Below are 20,724 nucleotides of genomic sequence, written 5' to 3'. Positions count from 1 at the left end.
CTACAATGTGAACAGACTCTGGCTGAAAGTTATAGGTCAGTGTAGGCTGACACATAGTAGCAAATGCACCACTCTGAGGAGCTAATGGTAGAGGATATGCACAAATATATGGTTAATATAAAGGAGGAAAAGAAAGTATGTCAGCTAGGTGATGCATGGAATCTTAAAAATAAATTTGGCAAGATGCAAAGGCAAGTGAATCTTCAACTGATGAAGGAATAACCATTTCATCAATATCCTAGGAAAACAAAATTGAATTTTGGTGATACTGGAATTTAATAGGTTCATTTAATTGGAATTTGGTTGCAGTTGGCCATTTTTGATATTCAAATTAGCTTTGGGGGTTCTCTGCAGCTGAGATTATTGAAAATGTTTTTCTTCAGTTAGAGAGAGACACTGTAGCTAATCAAATGATTCCAATGACTTTTTAGACAGGAAGAAGAAAAATCCTGGAGTTTGTTTCCCCATAACCATCAGGTTATGTTTAGAACAAGAAAAATTTTAATATTTCATTGCATCATCTTCATGACGTCTATAAGTTCTGTGGGAGTTTCCTCCTTCCAGCTTCTTCAGAAGAGTTTGCAATAGAACTGCCAGGCACTTCAGAACCCATTGTGCTATATTCAAAAGATCATTATCCATAAAGTTTTGATATTTACAGCCTGAACATGAAATAAATATAGATATTTTGTTCAGTAGCATTCATAAATAAGCACTGATATTTTTCTTTGTGTGTGTGAAGAATTAAATGCTCTAGGAAAAATTCATTATTGCAAGAGGATAATTTGAAAGATTGCATTGAAAAAAAACCCAGCCCACTTAGGATAATAAAACCATTTAGTAATGGGCTCCGATGCTGGCTTGAAGAAGGATAATTAGAAGCATTACTGTGCAGAACATCTTTTCAAAGCATCTCTGGTACTTAATACCAGCATCTTCACATCTAAAGAAAGCCCACTGAGCTGACAGATGATAACCAAGAACCTTATCCAAGGTCATGTGGAAAATGGAAGGAGAAATTTCATTTCTTCTCATTAGATTTACTATTACCTTGTCATAGAGTTGTGGCTTATGAATTCCTTGTAAATGTCATGGATCTAAGATGGAGATTCCTCGGTTTGAAAGATGCATGGACTCCTTAAGTGACAGCTGAAGGTTAACCCCTACCCACTCAAACGACCTGGGAGTGAGAGACAGCTCTGAGGATAGAGCTCTTACCAGTCCACTACTAGCTATATGATTCCTGGATAAAAGCTGTAATGATACCCCACTTACCATAAACCTAGCCTGGGAAGCAGGGGTTGGCTCCAGCTCTTGGCACAAATGCATACAACATTTTCCTCAAATCCAAAGTTTCTCCATAGCCCAAGCATTACCTCTAAATACCAAGGCTGTAAAATGTAAGAAACGTATTTTTCTCCTAGAGATAATTTTAGCCATAGGTGAGCCAACTCTTTGGAAAGAAAGTAAGACATATTTTACTATAAAAATGATATCCAGTAATTTGCTTGTGTGCTTAAAAAAAACAACGTAAAGAAAAAAATTAAGCATGATACTACACTTCAAGACACAATGCCAAGTTTTTCCTGGATCTCCATCATTCTCACTGCATCTGGCTGACCTTACTTCCCCTGCCAGCTACTGCGTTAGTTCACTGCAGTCCTTCACAGAAGACCTTCTGGTAAGAGTTGCCTGTGCCTGTGTCTGCTTTTGCACTTCTCAGTCTGCTCTGGGACCACTCTAAGCAGGCTTTTCTCCCTATACTTCTGCCTAAATAGCTGATCCCAAGGCCCACCATTAACTCCATCTAAGAGACAGATCTCCAGGTCTCTCTGACAAGCCATCCTTGTTTCTTCTCTAAGCTTCCATTCTGATGCTTCTACATTTGCCCTCATCTCTCAGGTCTCTAGACTGTGCCTGCATGCTCAGACTGATTTTGCTTTAATGCACAGAGTAGTGACAATACATATTTGAAAGGGTTAGCCACCAGGGTGTGTCTGTCACAGTCCATTTAATGCTTTATATTTTCTCAATCACTTATCTCGATGAATCTTGGTTAGACAAATAATTCTATTGAGCTCTTTCACGTACATTGCACAAACAGAGATTTATGGTTTCATTTCTTTTAACTAGCAGAGCTTCAACTGCACCAGGCAGCAGATGCCTGACATTTAATTAGTGACCCAATTATGGCTTTTTGCTGGCCTTAGCTTATTTTATTTTTCCGTGTAGGAGTAAAAGGAATCAAATTGATTGGGCTTATGATGAAAAGGAAATTATAACTCCAGTTAATAGTCTTAGCCTCCTTAGGAATAAAATGTGAGAGCCCCCCTCCTTTGTCTCCTTAAATCTAAAGAATAAATTAGAAATTACTTTCTAAATTACTTTCGGGTGATATATTTGGTACTGAAGACAAGAAAGAGTTAACAGGGCTACACGCTCCTTGAGGTGTGCTGGTTCATCGCTGATCATATTAATGCCCTTTGTACCAACAGAATGGGATTTGAGGAGGCAAGAAATGAATGTCCACAAGAAGTCATTGTGAGCAAGCCATAGAAAATAACCTTGAGGCCAATAGAGAATTATGTTCCTTTTTTTTGTCACTGTTTTCCTTTCCCATTTCCCCTTTCAGTGGCTTCAGTTCCTATTCTTTTTTCCTCATGTAAAGTTTCTTTCTCATCCTCTTTTCTACAGAGGGCTTGTGATAAAGGATAATGCCTCCAAAAGTGGTGCTCAGCCAAGGAAACCTGTTGATGGCTTTCACTGTCTTTTATTATTCTTTTATGTGTCTTTTGTTGTTTCTTGTTCAAAGTAGTATAGTCTTGTGATGAGAGGAAAAAAATTAGGCGACTCAACAATAACGACAACAACAACAAAAAACCAAGCTAAAAAAAAAAATACCATAAACAGGATTGGTGGTGAAGCAGAAAGCCCACATGTCTTTAATACTCTATCTTGAGTACAAAAGGCAAGGTTCCCAGTTAACCTCCTCAGAATTAACCCTTTAGGATGGCCACCCAGAGCTTTGGCTGATTTCCTAGGACCTTTCCAAATGAGTGAGACATATAGGACTAGGTCAAGAATGTCTGTGTATGATTGAAATGAGAAAATATATAGACTTATTTAGGCTTTAAACAGCTTAAACATAACTTAAAAATTCAAGTATCTGAAGGAGATGGCCGCTATAGGATAAACTCATAGGAAAAAGCTACTCTTTATATAAATCAACTGATCAGAAAGCATGTATTTGGAGCAAGTTTTTATAGAGATGGGATTTAAAAATAATAGTCACTTATATATGCAACTTGATAGGGAACTAGCACATGACCTCTTATACATTATTTGCAATAAAATAATATAGTTTAATCATTTTATTTACAGTTCGTGGTATTAAAAGGCAAGAGCTTGTACAATTGGGAGGAAAATATATCAACACATTGTGAGGAATAGTACTTTTAGGAAAATTTTATATTGTATTGAATGGTTTACAACTTTGTGCAGATGAATAAGCAATGAAAGTTGAATAAGACAGAGGAAGTCTTTCATCTGGAAAAAAATTTTTGATATGATTTGTATGGGTAACGAGTGTCTTTAAGCCTATGTACAATTTGTGTGGAGTGCCTACAGAAGCCAGGAGAGGGCACTAGATTCCCTAGTACTGTAGTTACAAATGGTTGTGAGCCACCCTGTGTGCTGGAAACCATACCCTGGTTCTCTATAACAGCCATGCCCTTAACCACTCAGCCATCTATCCAAAGTCCTGCATCCTATTCTAAAATGAGATCATAAAAATTTACACCCTAACACAGTGAGAACTCAATAACTAGAGACAAGCACAAAAACATCAAGCACTTAGCTTAGGGCCTGCCATTAAATCAAATAATAAATGGCACCTGTTTCAATGATCAAAATTAATTAAGATATATATTCATAACAGCAGATATGAAGTGCTGATAAAGTGGTGTTAACATAAAAAATTGGGGCATGCTGTGAAAGAGAAATAGATGAGATCTTCATGAGCAAACTGGGGGTGGGGGGGCAATGGAAGGTAGGAGATGAGGAATGAGAACATAAGGGAATGGGATATTCAAGCTGGAACAAAGACAGGGTGGGAGAGCAAGGAAAGAGATACTATGATAAATGGAGACATCATGGGAATAGGGAGAAACAGGGTACTAGGGAAGTTCCCAGGAACCCACAAGGGTGACCCCATCTTAGACTACTAGCAATAGTGGAGAGGGTACCTGAACTGACCTACTCCAATAATCAGATTGGTGAACACCCTAACTGTCATCATAGAGCCTTCATCCAGTAACTGACGGAAACAGATGCAGAGATTCACAGCTGGCACCAGGCTGAGGTCCAGGGGTCCAGTCAATGAGAGAGAAGGATTCTATGAGCAAGAGGCATCGAGATCATGATGGGGAAACCTACAGAGATGACCAGGCCAAACTAGTGGGAACTCATGAATTGTGGACCAATAGCTGAGGAGCCCCCATGGGACTGGACTAAGCCCTCTGCATAGGTGAGACAGTTGTTTAGCTTGAATTGTTTAGAGGGGCCCCTGGCAGTGGGATCAGGATCCATCCCTGGTACATGAATGGGCTTTTTGGAGCCCAGTGCCTATGGTGGGATACCTTGTGCAGCCTTGGTGCAGTGGGAGGGATTTGGACCTGCCTCAACTGAACGTACCAGGTTCTGCTGACTCAGTATGGGAGGCCTTGCCTTGGAGGAGGTAGGAATGGGGGACGAGTTGCGGGAGAGGCTGGGGGGCCCGAGGAGGGAAAAAAATTGGGGCATGTTTGTGGTCATATTGTACGAGTTACTAACAAACCTTATCTCATAGACAGGAGTGACACAAAACACTGCTCAGATCCATTCTAAATAGCTAATAATTTAGTAGTGGTGGTATCCTGGTTAAGTGTTCCTCATTATGCAATACACTTCTCAAACATTTATTCATAATTACATTCATGTATAGGAAGGTAAATAATTTGACTTGTATTTTAATATTGTAAGGTTTGTTGATATTTCTTTTGTATCAATGTGTTTGTATTTTTAATTTTAGCAAGAATTAATGACAAAAAAATCTTTTGAAGGATCAGTATTGCAAGAGAAATAGCTATTCTTCTGACGGAGCTGATGCTTGGTGTCTACATTTACTCTAACTTCAAGATAGGTTTGCATCCCATTCTGAAATAATGCATAGGAGTCACTGCTGAATTGCAGTTTTCAAAATTGCACTCAAAATAAAAATAATCCAAAATGGACTTGTTTTTCTCATCACAGTAAAATTCTTGGTAGTAATGGCATTTTATACATAAAATTGAATTCCAACAGTGAATACAAAGTTACATATTGATTTTTAATATAAACCTTCAATCCCTCAGTATAGATCCATAAACAACAACTTCCCTGGTAATTCTTAGTACAGTGGAATAGTGTGTATGGAGTGCCAACATACCATTTAACAAGATATAATTCTAATTATCAAAAGACCTTTTGATCTCCTTAAAATACATTAATATTTAGTAGGAAAATTGAGAACTTTAAGCAAACAACTCACAGATTTATATATGTATAAACATATATCACAAATACTACTTATATATTATGGGTACCTCATATATGTGAAAACATATACATGCATATCTATAACCAAATCACATATTAGTAAAAATGAAAATGCTGGCTCATGTTTGTTCTGAGTCATAGCCACACACTATTGTTTGATTCCATTATGGGAAGGGGGTACTGATAATGTAATCAAGATTTAAGGTTCCATCTCATTTAGAACCCAATCAGCCTGTGTTGACATTCTTAAGTGTCTTTGGCTCTAGTCTACTTATTTCTTTTTCTTAACTCCTCCTCTACTTCAAATACATTTTACAAATTAGCTGCTAGGACAAGCTGGCAAAAAAGTCCCTTAGTAGAGGGTTTAAGAAAGTTGTGAAGCAATGGATTGGGTGCCAAACCCCACTATGGATGGAACAAAGAACTCCATCTCTAAAGGACTTCTCAAGATAACAGGGGACTGGTGAAGAGAATCATCTTAAGCCATGTCTTTGGGATTTAGTTTCCTGTTAAGCAGAAAAGTAGAAAGGTAAACTGACCTAGGTTGCCTGTATCTCTTCCCTTTTCCCTGCCTCTCCTCCTTTAGTTTTTAAGTGTGTGGTTGAATGCACCAGTTTTGGCCAGAGATGAACTCCCAGTATAATATTCACAGAGTACCACCATCTCTCTTTCTCCATTTCCAGTGTGATGCACATGTGTTCACTTACTAGCACATCACTCTGGATTCTATTGTCCAGTTTCATCACCTGCTTTGACTTTCTTATCAGCCTTCAGTCTTCACTCATGGCCTTTTGGGTTTCATGGACTGTGAGTGTTTAGGGTTGCCATTTATCGCTGTGTTTGTCTGTTCACACTGATTAGGTAAGATAATTTTGGTGCTAAGTTTATTACAACTTGGACCTGGAAGATTGGATCAGAACCAGAGGGCCAGTCCTAGGGCTCCCAAGGGATGAAGATTCAACTCTTTAAGAGACAGTCTACTAGTAACCTGAACTCATCAGACATTCATGGACACTATTGGTTCTTGGGAACTGTAAGAGACAGACTTTGTCTTGAAGTTTTTTGAGTAAAGTCTTTTGCCCATTACTATTGGGACTGGTAATCAGACCCAAAGATGTTAAAAATATCTTGAATCTGAGAAGTCATATATTATCTATCTACACAACAGTTTGTGGCATCTTAGACATGAAGAAAGAATGACTGAAGCCAGACACTCAGGGACCCAGACCCGAGAGACAGTGCAAAGAGTGCAAAAGAGTCAAAGCATGTGGAAGAGAAGCCTAGGTGTACAGCATGTGTAATGTGGAGTTTCAGAGAAGCTATACAACATTTTCAGATTTTTTGTCATAAAAATAAATAAATAAATAATAATTTCCTCAAATAATTGGACCAGGATCACTTAGGAAAGATGTATGGCAAGCTTATTACATCATTGTTACCTAGTATTGTATATAAATAAATGGTATTCTTGTGACCAGAGCTGATGGAGCTACTACAGTGACATTAGGAGATGGCAGTCTCTCAGTCTGCCATGACTGAAACAGGAGCTGGCAATGGAGATCAGGATTGGAAGCCAGTCAGATAGCTGCCCTTCCAAATTGGAAGACAAAATAGAACCTTAATATAGATAACGTGTGCTTTGGAGTCCTCTCCATATTTTGGGTTGATAAGTAACTTCCATGACTCTTACATTGTCTGTTGGTGAGAAGTCTAGAACAAATAAAGACAAACAAAATGTATAATGAGACCAACAACAATCACTGGTGGAGGGTAGAGGTTGCTCTTTGGAATCCTTGGCAATATTGCCTTTACCAACTAACAACAGATGGGAATAAGCTATGCCAAAAGTTCTGAGAATCAGCTTCCATACCTAGGGTTGATAAACTACAGCCTCTGGGCTACTTCCAGCCCACCATCTGTTTTTATGAATAAAGTTTTATTGGAAGACTGCCGTGTTTATTTCCACATCACCCAAGGCTGCCTCTGCAGTATGGAAGAGTCAAGCAGATGTATCAGAGACAATACAACCTCCAAACTTAAAATATTTACTCTTAAGTCTCAACCAAATGTTTGAAGATACCTGCTCTATATCCTTAAGCAAGGATTAAGCATTGCAGCAGTATTTGCGTGGTCAGATTGTTTTAATTAGAAGGCAGCATCACTGAAGAACTGGGATGGGACATTCTTTGGAATGTTATTTTTCTTCATTTAGTATAGAGAATAATTAAGTATCAAGGAAGAAAGAAAGTTTCTTAGCCATCAATTTTATGAAAAGCAGTTGGCAAAATCCAAATCTAATGCCTAAAACCCAGAGTTTCCAAAGGGGAAAACAAAATCTCTCGCCATATTCAGGAACCACTGTCAGATGCCCATACTGTCACACTTACTCTCTCTTGATAGTAACATGCAAGTGTCAGCATAATGGGTTCTTTCATGGTTTCCATGTAAGAAACCTCAAATAAAGATGATAGGACTGTAGAGCAGAGACTAACTCAAGCCAGTAGTTGAAAATATATCTCAGCAGATACACATCTAAAAATAAATATCCTGAAATCTACAGCCCCTGCCTTCTTTTTAAAAGTCAAAGCACGGTGGTGGCACACGCCTTTAATCCCAGCACTCGGGATGCAGAGCCAGGAGGATCTCTGTGAGTTCGCGGCCAGCCTGGGCTACCAAGTAAGTCCCAGGAAAGGCGCAAAGCTACACAGAGAAACCCTGTCTCGAAAAACCAAAAAAAAAAAAAAAAAGTCAAAGCACAAAATCAACATGGAATGGTAAGGAAATATGCACTCAAATTCCCTGATTCAAGGTGCCTGCTTTAGTCTCTTCAACATGCATAGGCAATCACTCCATCCAGTGGGGGGAAAGAAGCAAACAGGGCTCTTCTCCCCAGAAAGGCCAGCAGCTGATCAATGCCAAGCAGAAAGAAATAAAAAACGCCAACTGTCAGTCAAAGCTGGGTGGGTCTCAATAGGCTGAGAAGTACATTATCGGCAGATGCTCAGCCTCCCATTTGCACAAATCACATTTCTTAAATTCTCTTTCATTTTAGTTATGGATGTATCAAGAGACAAACTCTCCCCATTCTCCTCCCTTACTGTAATTGATATGTACTATAATTTATATGAAGCATATGAGGCAATGTTACCTGCTTTGGAAAGCAGGGTCAGTTACTGATGAGGGAAAGAAGATTAAAACCTTCATTGTCCTCAGACCACATATACCATATATCTACGTTCCCTTGAAAGTCTTTGTATATGTCATCCTTTTCAACATCCTTAACATATGTAGAAAGCATAAATGTAGGTACAAAGGATTGGATGACTCAAGTTACTGTTGGCACTAACATGAGATATTAAAACCATAAAATAGGAATGGAATATTTTTCTACATTATCCCCAACACAATTGAATTCTATTTCTAGAAAGGACTGCATAAAGAAATGGTGAGGTGAATAAAATAGCTTTGGGAAAAGAAAACTATGCCTATGTTTAACAAAAAGCTGGAGTTTCAAAAGTGGTCCCTCGGGACCAATGCATCATTGTCCTTAGGGCTCCAGGAAGGTCAAGATTGGAAAGCATTCACAAACCAGTAACTCATGCAGCACTTTGGAACACTTCTGCTCCTAATAGCAGGGGCAGAGGAACATGTGTTGAGAAAATTCAATGTTACTTCTTTCATGTTTATGTGGCCGCTGTGATTTTAGAAGAAATATTCTTTGCATAAAACAACATAATAAAAAAAAACCCTGCTACTTGACAGGGTTTCCTCTAATGGGAAGACTTCTTCACACCCATAAACATTTGATGCCCACATCTGTTGAGAATAAAAGGCATGTATAACTTTCCGTTAGATATTCAGAGTTCTCAGAAACCATATAACACAGCTAATGGAGACAGCAAAAATGCTGTAGATAAAGTTTCCCTGATTAAATTAGTGCTTCTGAAATTTAACGTTTTATAGACTGCTTCGGGTGCTTTTATTTTTATATGGCTTTGGGTGCGTATTTATATTTTGATTCTAGGGAATAGCTTGTTACTGTTTTAGAAAGAAAGCTAAAAGGCTCATAGATTGCCAAATAATAAAGTAATTTCCCCCCAGAGGACAGCATGTTTCCTTTGTAAATAACATGTACCTGATAAAGGTAACCTGCTCTTTCAGTCAACCATCACCAATAGGACCACTGTGGGACACCAGGCCATGACTTTCCATTGATCAGGAAGTCTGGCCTTCCTTAAGAATTTTAATCACCGAGAAAGAAGATTTTGGTTTCTTTGGCTATGTCAACTTCACAACAAGTGCAAAGAATCCAACAACGTTCACCCATGTCTGTCAGAGGAAAATCTAAATTTCCAATGTTAATGAGCAAAATCTGGCATCCATCACCTCTCATTGTTTTCCAGTTACAATCTCTTCCATGCTGTTGCAGCCACCCCTGTTTCCTTGATGTCTCTGAACCATATTTTATTCTTGTGTCTCCCACTTCCCAGAATACTCTTTCGTGTACATTTTCACAGCTGATTCCCCCCTGGTCTTCCATGTCTCACGTTTCATCTTCTTCTTTCTTCCCTATCCTTCCTTCCCCACAACCATGGTTCTCTTAACACTCCTGTTTCTTTCTAATATTTATTGTCTAGCACACTGTATAATTTGTTTCCCAGGATGTGAATGTATGTACCTCCAAAGAGGATGCAGTTTTATTTATTTATTTTAACTCTAGAAGACTATGCCTAGAATAGAGTAGACCTAAATATGAAAATTAATGAATAGATGATAAATAATTTACAAATGAGTGGAAATAAGATCATAGAAGCTGACTACTATTACAATGCCTCTTCTGGAAAAAAGCTCCTCACTATCACTTCAGGGCCACTGCATTTTGCTGATCCCTTTAATTAAAACACATTTCATCCCAGAAATGATGTAGTATTGCTTGCCATTCAGCTTTCAAACCTCAGTTAAAAGATTGGTGTCTTTAGGCTGACAGCTTCACGACTACCCATGTCCTGCAGCCTCTAGCCTGGCCCTTGCATTCTGCCATACCTTCCTTCCTCCTTGTTAGTCATTCCAATTGTGATCTCACATAACATGTTTCTTTTTTTTTTTCTCTTAGTTTGGTAAATGTGTTTTGGCTTTTTTCTTCCACTACAATATAAGTATCAGGGAGTGGATATGGAAAATCATCACAAAATTCTCAGTGTCTGACAAGCACATCACACACACACACACACACACACACACACACTCATTCATGCTCACACTCATACATAGACAGACTCACATTCATATACTCATTCTCACACATTCATACACACACTCACATACACACACTCACGCTCATACTCACACATACACACTCTCACACACTCATGTTCACACTCACACACAGACTCACCCTCATACACTCATTCTTGCACACCCACACACACTCACATACACATCAGATATAATCATCATTTAAAAATTTTTGGTGAATAGTTTAATGATTAGTACAGTGTCCTGCTACAAGTTATCTGTACTTTGCATGCATATATCACCTGAACACAGCTTCCCTGTCCATGAAAAACTGGTGTTAAATCAAATGATTATTGGGCTAGTCCTTAAGAATGACTATTTCAGGCCCTTACTCTCGAATCCTTCATTCAAGTGTCAGTGATGTTTCTGTTCCGTTAATTATGCATGGTTAAATGTATATTTGAATACATGATACTGATATATAATCTGCTATATATGCCTCCAAGGTCAATAGGAAGAACAGTAACTTCTCACCTGGAAGGGCAATAACCTTGTGAATCCAGCTGTAAAAAATACCTACCCATAAGGCCACCACAGCTCAGCACAGAGCCAGCAGACCTTGGTTTGCCAATGGTAGATAAACTATTTAACATTAGACGCCAAGTATTATATACTGGGACATTTGTGAAAACCTTTCTGATATGCTAGCTGTGAAAATTCTAAATGACCATGGGTATAAAACTCTTGCACCTATCCCCTCTTTAATATAGAATAAAATGTTGAATTATAACCATGATAGATACAAAGGATTAGATTATGAAACAAGACAAACTCACATCCTGTATCTATGTGGAAATGTATGTGTCACTAAATGCAAGTATGTGAAGTTTAGGGTTTCACTTTCTTCATCTATACAAAAGGACAGAAATTAATGACAAAAAAAATTCCTTTCTATACTACCTTCAAATTTTTCATTACACATACACACATATTAGACATGACATATGTTGTAAGGACATTTTCCTTTCTGATCCCTGCCTCCTCCTGTTAGTCCCTCACTTTTCCCTTGAACAGATTGACCTCTATATTGTGACATATATAGTATTATATATACCCCTGTAAAATGCAGGAGCCAGATATGAGAGAAAACATACACTGTTTGTCTTTCTGAGACTGGCTTAATCCAGTTAATACAATTATCTCTGGTTGCATCCATTTTTCTACATATAGTTTTCTATTGCATGCTGTTTTTCTGCAATTTATGAACAATCTATTATCCTGTTTGTCTCCATTTGACAATTCTTCTGTAGACTCAGGGAATCACTGAGAACTCTCTTAGCATCATTTTGAATCACTTCACATAGGGTCCTGCTTAGATGCACTCAAAGTACCTTTGCTACCTTTCCAGCTGTAAGAATTTGAAGCCTCTTTCCTTCTGTCCCTTCATTTTGAAAATGAAGTATCTTACACAATAAGAAGTGATATTTGCCAGGTAAGTTGTAAGAGGAACTGATCAAGGAGATGCCGGGTAACCCTGGCTAGGCTCAGGGTTCTAGCAACTAGATTAGGTTGCTTTGCTTCTGCCTTTTCCCATTGCTTAGGCTGAGTAATTAAGATGTGTGACACTACTTCTTCTGGGCTAAAACACTTATTGGATGCAACAACTATGTATTTTGTGATATGAACATCTATGAGGCAGGCATTTGACAACCTTCTATTTGAAATTGAAGCTGACTAAGAGATTAAGAAAATGTTTGCAAATGTCATGGTTTTGAACGGCTAGAATAATTTGGCAAAATGTGATCCCATGTTTACTAAAAACAGTACAACCTACAGGTTCTGTCTGATTAATAAACTGTACTCACTTAAGGAAAAATTTGATTACTCTAGAATTACAAAAATCACTAACTTACCTATACTTCTTCATACATCAATGCAATTATAACATGCAAGAAAAATAAAAGGGAAACAGTGTCCTCAAACCTGGTTTAATTTGATATTTGCAAAATATATTTCTAAATATGATTTGTAGCCCAGTTAGAAAAGTATAACTGTTCAATTTTAAAATCTGGTAGGATGTGAATTAGAATAGCTGTTCTTAACATTATTTCCTATTGAAATTCATCCAAGGGGCCTCAAAACATATCTTAGGCCCATAAGCAAAATCCTGATTTTATTACTATCATGTCTGATGTGAGTATCAAAAATGTTGCTCTTGATTTGACCATGCCAATTTATCTTGCATTAAAAATACTAGTTAAAGATTTAGGATTGAGGATTTGTATTGTGCATAATAAAGAAATAGAAATAAAACGAATTATTTTCTACTTATAGGAGAAAGTCACTTTTAGATGTATACAAGAAAGCCAAGAATATTTGGGAGAAGAGAGATCTTGGGAATTCAAGGACTAGCTCAGAACTCGTGGCAATCAAGTGCTGCATGCTTCTTGAACAATACCTCTAGAAAAAGACCTATGGTATGCACCAATTCCATGTACAATGTGATTAAGACACAGAAGCATCTATGCCAAGTCTAGGCAATGCAAGAACCTCCCCTAACAATGGCTGGAAGGTTAAAGAAATAAAGCAATAGTCAGGTGATTTGATAATTATAAATACTTATTGCCTTATTTGTAGGGTCAGAGCATAACCATATCTTTTTCTTTACTTCAGTTTTTGAATTTATTTTACATTCGCATCATATTTCATGTCCACTTTCTGGTTCCTCAACATTGAGATGTGTTTTCTAGACAAGAACCATGAGCATATCAAGTGAATCTGTTTGAAAGGTGAAAGTAAGACTTTATTCTCATCCCAATGAATCTCAATCTTCCTTTAATTAGATAATTTCATGACTCATTCAAATATTTGAGTTTGCATAGAACTGATCTGGCAGACACTGGTTTCTTAAATCTATCAATTACATCACATTAATGTTACTCCTGAAAGTTTATGCTCTGTAATACAGTTCAATCTCTAATTAAGAGCTTTTATTCCAATGCCACATGCAGGCTTTTAGAGTAGTATTAAAGGATTTCTTTGCTTAGGTAGAGCTACGATCTTTGGTCTGTTTAATTTGGGAATAAGAATCCTTTCCCATGTATGAGTGGCTGCTAAAATATGTGGTGTTTATAATGAAGGCATGGGAGAACAAAGAAAGATGCAATTTCTTTTCAGGCTTAAGGATTCAGAGAACATATCACAAGGAATGGAAGACAAACATAAAGAAAGTAAGTGGCTGGATTTAGGACATGATAAAGTAAGACAGAATCCAGATAGGCAGAATCCAGCAAGAGCCTTGCTTGACTAGAATAAATGAGGCAGAGCCTTGGTGGTTTTTAGCTTTTAGAAGGGTGCATAGAGATCCTTACAATATTTATGCTCTTGGGCTTTTCTCTTACACTTGGATTAGGACTGACCAGTGTAAGAAGTAGGGCACTGCAAAGTAATAGTGGGATTTCAAAGCTATGTCTTGAAGGCACTGTGGTTCATGCCTTCTGTTCTGTTGAAGTGCTCTGAGAAAAGCTAGTCTTTGGGGGCATGAGGAGGAACAGTCTCCAGCCACCAATCAAGAAGTTCTGCAGTTAAGTATATGCAGAAAGGGCATCATATTTTAGACTGAGCTGAGTCTTTAGATTAGCATAATCCATGTGAGTACCTTAATTGCAACTTCACGAAAGACCTTAATTAAGAACTAACTAAATAAGCTGTCTATAATATTAAGATTAAAAGACAAACAAAACAAAACAAAAACAAAAACAAAAAACAAAAATGCTGCTGTTGAGTCATAGTTTTGAGATAATTTTTTTTTTTTTTTTTGTTTTTGGTTTTTTGTTTTGTTTTGTTTTTTTGGTTTTTCGAGACAGGGTTTCTCTGTGTAGCTTTGCGCCTTTCCTGGAATTCACTTGGTAGTCCAGGCTGGCCTCGAACTCACAGAGATGCGCCTGGCTCTGCCTCCCGAGTGCTGGGACTAAAGGCGTGCGCCACCACCGCCCGGCTTGAGATAATTTGTAATCGTCAATAATGTAATTTAAATGGATGATTAAGAAAAAGAAAATGAATGATGTCCTAGAGGAGAATGTATGAGTGAGGTTTGCAAACTTAAGATAGATTCAATAGAATTCCACAAGCGAAGTGGTTCTTGCCTGGGATAGGGAGATGAAGAGAGAATGTCAGAAGCTGCAGTGGTGAGCAGTTACCTGCTTGTAAAACCCACAGCTGACTCTGATTCTGGTGAGGTCAGTTCATTGGCTGATGCTGTGGAAAATTGCTAATAAAGCAGTGGAAGTGATCTGGGGATTACAGGGTGGAATATTAGAACAATTAAATTATTTTATGACAACAGTAATTACTGAAAGAGCTCCACTTAGGAATGCCATTTGTCAGTTTTTTAATTTGCTTCAATGAAATAATTTGAAAGCAGGAAAGACTTATTTTGGCTCACAGTTTCAGAGGTCTCAGCCTGATCAGCTTTCTCCATTACATGGAGCCTGAGATGAGATGGCTGGGAAGCAGAGATGAGGCATGGTGAGGACAGGGAATTGTCTACCAGGGGACACACCCACAGTGATCTACTACTTTTATAGGTCAAACTTTCCAGTACCTCCCCAAATGATGCCGCTGTCTAAGGACCAAGGTTGCAACATACAAGGCTGTGGGGTCGTTTCATGCAGTCCATATGGAGTATATTTGTTTTGGAAATGCTAACTGCAATAAAAGTAATGGAAGAAGATACTGAGGGGAAAAGACCATTTTGGAGGATATTTTATTTTATGGGGCATTTTAATTTTGTAGACTTAAAGGTATTACAGTCCTGATGTAGATTATAAGTATATGAGTAGGGGATTGTTTGTCTAGTAAAATAAAGAAAGAACAACTAGGTTATAAATAACTAAAGATCAAAAGCCTCAGTTAAGATGTTCTAGGCTTTGTCTTTGAGTATCTCTAAATATTCATTGTCATGTTACAATGTAAGTTCAAAGAAGAAAGAATTATTTTATACTACTGGGCAAGCGTAATCCTGACAACCTAGATATGAACACATATTGACCAATGAATTAACTTTATATTCATATTTCACAATGTTTATTTCATTACAACCACAAAAGAGAGTATTAGAATGCATTTATCTGTCTGGTTTTTTAAACTCCATTTTTGATATTAATATTTCATGGTCTCCAATAACACATGTCATAGTTTTCAGGTACTCTGACACCTAATGGACAATGAAAACCACTAATCTTTTAATGAAAAGCTCCCTTTTAATCAGAAATTGTGATAACCTATGGTTAAGTCATTTGGCCAAAGCAACATGTTTATTCTGAGACAGTTAAGAAAAACATAAATTCTTATGGATTCATTATGTATCCTAAATAATCCTGTGTATATGTGCTAGCTAAAAAATCAACTATACAAGGAATGAAGAAGAGAGCAATATGGCCTGATAGAAAGCACAACAATGGTGATATTTTATGTTTAACAATTAAGTCTCAATTGCACATACTCAGTTTTTCTGCAGTTACTAATGACTGGGTGGAGTTTAGATTTTCAGATCCTGCTTGGATTCATCAAGTGAGTAGCAGGCATTAAGTACAGGAAGGAAGGGAAGTGGAGAAGGAAAAGAATGGAAGCTTCCATCACCTATCAGCCAACCACTCCTGAGTTCAGGAATGTTTACATCAACTGAGACACAGGAGGGAAGCATTAGCAGGTAGCAAATAGCATGGTACTTTGACACAACTACCAAGATACTAGATGATATCTATCTCATATGGTGCTCAGAGAGATGAGTGGAGTACTCGGCTAGGGTTTACAGAGAAGCCAATAGATTCATGCGTGATGTTTGTTCAGACAAAAGCCAGAAATTCTTGTGAAATAATTTTGAAAAAAAAAGGGGGAATTTGGATCAAAGAGAAAAGAGGTTTCCAGCTGATCTATGCAATGGCCTGCAGGGTGAGAAAATTAAGTAAAATGATAAGCTCTGAAGAGTGAAATGGAGTTTGTACAGAATAATAAGAGAGTCATGCTATCATCGTTACTGGCTCTTGTCTTGAGGCCTCAAATGTATGTGCTCATCATTAAGAGGAAATGGTGGGCTACCATACCCAACTCCCACATTTACCTTCTTACTGCTACCCTTAGGAAGAAGGGAAGCATTGCTCCTGTGACTGCATGGGGGACCCTGATATGGTCTTTGCCTGGCATCTAAGTTCATCTGGATTAGAAGGACAGATTTAGCCTCCTTATCCTTCCTTTAGAACATCAAGATTTTTTTTTTTATTCAATTCAATTTTAAAACAGGATTTCAAAACTAGTCTCAATGCAGAGAAATCATCCTGTGTGTTTGGACACAATGACAGTGGGTAAATGTCTGGGTAAAACAGGCAGGCTAGCTTCTAGGTATTCTAACAGGGTACCATTCATCCCTTACCAGTGAATTTAGCACTGGAAAGCCACCTTTGACTTAGATCCAGAGGAAGTCTCAACTTATCAATCAGAAAACATTCACTGAGTGCCTACTATGTGCAGGCTCTGTATATTACCTAATTCAAAGGGCAAATGTGCTCACTCAGAGTAGCAGTTGCTATCTTATAATGAGTAAGAATTGTCACAGGTATTGGGATAATCAAAGTCTATCTGATGAGCATATTCACTCCATGTGGCCAACCTGCATGGGAAACCAAATTATAATTAGACTGTCTCTTTGTGAATGTATAATGAGAACTAGTTAAGAAGTGATGCTTGATACTTGAGGTCTATATGATCAGAATCCTCTCTCCAGGTGGGCAGGTTTACATGAGGAGTTAAATAATGATTAGAAGGTGTTTGGTGAGAACAGATTGAGAGAACAGCAGAGGGGCTCATCACACATTCAATGACACAAGACAAAGCAGTGAGTAATTATGTCATAACTTAATGAACAAGATAAAGGAGCTCCAAAAGCTGAGGCTTGCTTCAGGCTGGGCAATGAATAAGTGGTCCTAGACATCTCTCATGTCTACCTTCTACTCCCCCCATTTATTAAGATTCCATGGCATGGTAGTAGATGTAAGCATCCTATTGAGACCATTTTGTGCATTTGATGCTCATGATCCTTCAACACTGCCATATTTTCTCCATAGCTCATTTATTTTATTTTTATTATTTTTTTGAGATAGGGTTTCATATAGCCCAGGCTAGCCTCCAACTTGCTATGTAGCAAAGGGCAACCCTGTCCTTCTGGTGTTTCTACCTTTACCTCACAAATGGCAGGATTAAGGGCATGTGCCTCCCCATATTTTTTATATAGTGCTAGGGATCAATCCCAAGGCCTTGTTCATGATAGGCAAATACTCTACCAACTTCCCCTTATTTTTAGCCCTTCTCCAGCTCTTTTAATTGTCTAATGTCCTAGATTAATTTAGTAACTGTTCTTCACTCTTTGTCCTTATGGGTGTGGGTTCCAATAAGACCATAGCTTTATTTGTTTCTATATATATATATATATATATATATATATATATATATATATATGGTATGACATTTATTCAGTTTTCTACAGGCTCAAAACAGTGCCTCAAACATACTAGAAGGTAATTATATGCTTGATGAATAAATTTACAAATTGATGAGTAGAGCCTTGGGTAAGTGCATGTCTATACTATGCTACAAATAGCCTTGTAGATAAGTATTAACTCCCTACACTGAAGTTTAAGAAGTCAAGACTATGATCGTTATGTCACATCCACTGTCACCCAGTTAGCAAGTGCAGAGCGAAGACCCAATTTTTTTAAATTTTTTTTTTAAATTTTTTTGGTGTTTTGAGACAGGGTTTCTCTGTGTAGCCTTGTGCCTTTCCTGTAGCCTAGGCTGGCCTCAAACTCACAGAGATCTACCTGCTTCTTCCTCCAGAGTGCTGGGATTAAAGACATGCATTACCACCGCCCGGATCCCAATTCTTATAGATTCTCCAGGCCCTGCTCTGAATGGCTGCTCTATTTCTTAAAGAAATAGATAAACATATGGAAGTTACACCTAAACCCAGACCCCTAGGGTGCTTGGATTTATGTGTATCTTCTCTCTGCTAATCCCATTATCACTACTTTTGTGACTTTGGCCAGAAAAATTGGTTAACCTGCAAAAGACTATGTTGTCATATTTGAAGGTCAAAATGGAAAGTTCTACATGGAACTGTTCAATCCATCACACAAGACATTATGCCTAGGATTTACAACTATTTCTATAAAAAGCACGATAGCAAAATAAATCAATGAATCAGAGATCCCAACAGACTATACTGCTAGTATGAGTGGTTATTACAAAGTTTCAGAGAAGGCAAGGGAGATGGGATTTCGGCTGATCCTATCATCATGGTCTATTTTAGATTTTGACTTTCTAGATGGCAAAGATCACAGGTCATTAATTTGATATTATTCTGTAGTATAATTGGGCAGTAGAAATAATTCTGCCCAAATAGGAGGGATTTAACTGATAGTTACATTTGTGATATTTAAATTTCCAAGCTCAAGGGTGATTATTAAGAAGAAAGGACTCCCTATGTTTTCTGACCCTCTTCAAATAAACTTTTCCAATATCATCTTTTCTCTTGTCATGAATGCAGACTCTTACACTAGAACCTCATCCTTTTGTTTATTAGGATGTGCCCTTGCTAAACTAAGAGATCACTGTCTGTAGGTGCATATAGTAGAACATCTCAGGAAGCAGTTAGGTCAGAAATTAGAGAAAGAGACAGGGATTAAGCTCCATGACAAACTGCCGTAGGTACCTACTTCCTCTAGTTAGACCACCTCCTAAAGCCTCTCCACACAGTAATATCAAGTGTTAAAGCACATGAACCAGTGGGGGCCATTCAGTCTCAACCTGGAAGAAGGATTTTGCACAAAATTCTCAAACTGTTTCTGTAAGAGTGCTATCTTTCCACCATGGATCTCATCAATTATTATCTATTTTATTTTCATTTGCCCATATTTATTGTGGGACTGTGTGTTCCAGAAGCCAAGGTCAAGACATACACCTTATCTCTTTAGTTGAGCAATGTTCCCTGGTGCCCAGCATAACGATGTGGATTTGGTGTGTGATCAACACTTGTTATCTTTTATACCATCACTGGATAAAAGCCAGAGGATGGCATGATGAGCATGGCAAAAAGGCACCATCAATGATCATCAGGATTTAGCCTTCCATTTGCCATGTATGAATGACCTCTTTATTTTATTAACCACTTGAATGGTTGATTGATTTCACTGAATTCCTTGACCTTCATTCTTCACATTCTCCAGTAAGAAAGAAAAGGCAATTCTTTCAGTGGTCATGGGTCAAATTCATTTTCAGAAAAATTTTTATATGATATACCTCAAAAAGGACTGGAAGGCATTTTCATTCCCTCACATTGGTCTGGAAAATATCCAACTTACTTACATTTTCAAGAATTTAGGACCATAAGTCTATGACATCTAATATTCTTCACATACTGAAGCAAATCTAGAGCAAATCTGGAGCTCCAGGAAGCTGTTCTAGAATATTCCAGATTCTTCATTTTCCCCTGAACATTTCAAAGGGCATCTTAGTAATGCTTATATACTCCTCACCAGACTCATCTGCTTGTCAAGATCACATTGTTCCTGTGGGGCCTACCTCAAACACTGACGTTATTGCAAAGCCTTATGTCCTAGTTTTTGTCTTTTACTACTTCTAGGACCTCTTATGGAAGCTACCATTCACATTGCCAGGCAGAAAGGAAATGCCTTTGTATTGATGCTCCTGTACAATAATTCATTTTTTTTTCCTTGTTAAAACTAAGCTTGTTTGTAGATCATGACCTCAGGGACCAGGAATGGTAGTTATAGTAGAACAGTAAGGAAGTAGTAGAAAATTCTTACTCAGACTTCTAAATTAGCATTTGAAATTCTACAAAGA

This window comes from Peromyscus eremicus, chromosome 4 (assembly GCF_949786415.1).
Source record: "Peromyscus eremicus chromosome 4, PerEre_H2_v1, whole genome shotgun sequence".
Lineage (NCBI taxonomy): Eukaryota > Metazoa > Chordata > Mammalia > Rodentia > Cricetidae > Peromyscus > Peromyscus eremicus.
Note: the sequence above shows the minus strand (reverse complement) of the source record.